We start from the raw sequence: 3,764 nt of genomic DNA, 5'->3' as shown, positions 1-3,764 counted from the left end.
TATCTGTGTATAGATATTTTAACTGTAAATAACCATACAATTTTTTAAAATAACTATACTACTTTGTGTTTTTTTCCTCCCAATAGTTAAGTCTATAGGGACTTCTGAATTTCCCTAAAAATATTGAGAACTTTTTTTGAGAATTATTTTAATATTGGAAATAAAACACATTTTCTAATACCTTTCTATTTGCTTTTTGTTTCTTTGTTTTATAAATCCCTAGTGAAATAGGTTTTAAAAGTTATAGAAACATTATACAAAACTCTATTTTGTTTTCCTTAAATTGCTTACTTATTTATATAAGGTGTTTCCCAATTGGATTACATTATAGGAGCTTGAAATTTTTTAGTTGCTCAAAATATGATTTACTGTTTAAAGAAGAAAAGCACATATTTTAACATCTGTCTTTTTTCCTCTTCTTTGCAGAGTTTTATTATGCTGAATTTCCCATAATCAGATAGGGCCTTGTGCTGTTCAGCTGTATTTCTGGACTTGAACATCCGAAGGTACCAAAGACCATAACATATTTGGCTGAGCATTTACCTAATAATACTTTATAACTGCCTTTGCAAGCTGTACAATTAATAAAGGGAAAAAAATACATCTTAATACCCAAGGAATTGTCATGGTTGAAAAGAACAATATCTTCAAAATAAATATTGATTTCATTACTACCTCTCTTAGAAGAGATTTTTAAAAATTGCAACTAAGCAAAATTAAGTCACTTATCTAAGAGTCCAAGCTTGGTACTGGTAGCTTAGAGTATATTACAAAGTGTCTGATTTCTAGTATAATACTTTTTAATTATATTTTCAGGAAAAAAAAATGGCTTGCTCCTTTCTCTTAGAACTTACAGAGGCACATGTTGCTTTCATCGGTCATCCACAAATATTCTTACCTACCACCTTTCATCGGATGTATAATTAGGAGTGAAATGCGCAAGCTATTGGCTACTTATGTTCAACTTTAGTAGTTGATTCCAAATACTTTTCCAAAATACTGAAAATCATCCTTAAAATTATAATGGTTTCTAAAAGCTTTCCAGTAGTAGTATTTTTAGGCCAAAGCAATGTATATGTGTTTAATGATTGAGAATTCATAGTAAATATTTATATCTATTTAGAAATGATATACTCATGCAAACTAGTAAAATAATGCATAGAACGCACTCGGCTATAAATATATGTTTCTGATTCAACAGACTCTAGATAACACCCCCAAAAGAGGAGGAGCGTGATGGAGGAGAGTGGAGGAGAAAAAGAAGAGAACAAGGCAGGAGAAGGAAAAGTGAGGTAAAAGGAGCAAAGGATGCTGATTCTGCCAAACTTCTCTGAAATATGCTGGGCATGTACTCTCAGCAAAAAGTGGGTACCACTGTAAAAATAACAGCTCTCCTGTTACAAGGAATTGATGTTCTCCTTCAGGCTGCATCATTCCTCCCACAGTTTTGGGAAGGATTTTTCCTGAGTAGTGGTCCAATCAGTGACCTAACTCTGATGTTGAGGTTGGGGATGGAACAGCTCAAGTAATATGCGGGAAGTCCATCTAACAACTAGAATCCAGGATGTCCTGGGACCTTGAATCCTTCAGAGGGCACTTGTGGGAACCCTAGATCAGGCAATTCAGAGGCACTTACTGGTCTTAGACTATGCTGTGTCTATTAATTCTGTTTTATCAACACAAGCGCTGGTTTTGAAGGCATTGGAGCTATAATAATGACAAATAGGCAAAATGCAAATCAATTGCTTTTGATAGCATAGTTTGATTGACCGGATGCCAAAGTCACAAATTTGAAAATTTCTTAACCTAAAATGAACTAGCCTTGAAAAGTTTTGGAAATGTATAATGGATACTTTCAAGTTTATGATAATCTACTCACATACATATTCAACATTTGGAAATAGATGTCACAGGTAACAGAGGACGCCAAATTATCTAACTATTGTTTTAATTTCAGATTGGATCTTAGGACCAAGGGTGTAGATGCTCTTTCCAATTGGCCTCACTTGAGAGGCACCAAATCTGTTTCTATGGAATGGAGTTAGGGCAAAATGAGAAACAATCAAGACTCCAGGGCTGTATCTGCAGTAGTGCTTATGATCACCATTGATGATGTGGCTTGAAGTGAATATGCTCAGTTAGTGGTAGAAGAGGAGAAAAGGTAGAGTCAGCTCAACCTGGGTTGAGGGACAAGGAACAGAAGGAAGATCAGTGCCTCTCAGGGAGGGACAGAAGACAGCCTTTTGTCTTTTTTCACATTCACAAATACATGATGCCATATCTAGGATACTTTCTTTTATCTATGTGTCTATCCTACAAATATGAAATCTTCATAATCACCTTACTCCCTGCAACAACAGTTTAAATTTTCATTGGGATTACATTGAATCCATTAAAAAATATTTCTATCAGCTCTGCTTTGAAATCTCTGTATTTACATCCATTTTGAAACTTTTTTACTGAGTAAAGAAGTTTGAGTTGACATTGTTTTTTTATTCAGTACTTTAGAAATGTTTTTCCACTTTCCCTAACTTGCACAGTTTCCAGAAAGAAGTTGTTCACCTTCTTACTCTTGTTTTTCTGTATGTAGTGTCTGTTTTTCTTGCAGCCTTCAAGATCTTTTATGTTTAGATTTCATTATTTTGCCTATGGTGTGTTTAGGTGTGTTTTTCTTTGTATTTATCCTACTTGGGTTTCTCTGAACTTCTGAATCTGTAGTGTGCTTTCAGTAATTTTAGAAAGTTCCCTTTCCTTTCCATTTTCTAATATTACAATTACATGTATATTGTTTTGATATTGTTTTGTGAGATGTGCTGAGCTACTCGTTGCTCAGTTATTTCTTTCACTCCTTGAATATCTTCATGGTTCAGTTTGGTTAATTTCTATTGACCTATCTAAAGTTCTCTGATTCTTTCCTCCACTGGGTACTCATTCAGTCATCCGTTAAACCCATTAAAGGACTTCTTCATTTTCACTTACAGCATTTCCATCTGACTCTACTAATAGTTTCCACTTCTCCGCTGAAAACTCACATCTGTTCATTGTGTTCATCTTTCCACTAGATCCTTTAACATAATAATTATAGTGATTTTAAAAGCCCTGTCTGATGGTTCCAATACTTGGTCTACCTCTGTTTCTGCTGCTTGTTTTATTTCTTCACAATGGATACTTTTCACTTCATTTTTTTCTGTGTCTCATAATTTTTTATTGAATGCTGGCCATTGTGTAAAAAACAGTTGAGATTGAAATAATGTTTATGCTTAGAAATGGGTATGTCTCCTTTCTGTTAAGATGTTTGTGGTGACCATTTATTTAATGTAGTTATAATTCAGTTGGATATGGGTTTTGTTTTTTCTACAGCTAACTGCAGTGTACCACAAGCCTCAAATTTCTCCAGTGGAGTTCTATAATTACACTGTTCTTTATATAAAGCCTGGAGTGCCAGAAAGTTTGTCTCAGTATTGCTGTTCCACTCCCAGTTTTAGCAAACCCTGAACACTGGTGTCACATGGGTCTTTTATGTCTTTATGATCTTATTCCTATCACAATGACGGGCTGCTAGTACCTGTAACTCAGTTCAAGGTTCCTGGTGAAAGCATGGGTCATCTCTGTTCTCCAAGTACTGCTGTGCAACCTCAAACCATGAAATGCCCAACCTGCCTGTCCCACCAAGGGGGCTCCCTCATTTCTCCTGCCCTACATTTAATATTTTTCTGTGAGCACCTGATGGAGGCCAGCTTTTTAGTGTTTTACCAAACTTTGTG

Source organism: Phocoena sinus, chromosome 1 (assembly GCF_008692025.1).
Source record: "Phocoena sinus isolate mPhoSin1 chromosome 1, mPhoSin1.pri, whole genome shotgun sequence".
Taxonomy (NCBI): Eukaryota; Metazoa; Chordata; class Mammalia; order Artiodactyla; family Phocoenidae; genus Phocoena; species Phocoena sinus.
The sequence above is the reverse complement of the archived record's forward strand: the minus strand, read 5'-3'. Positions refer to the sequence as shown.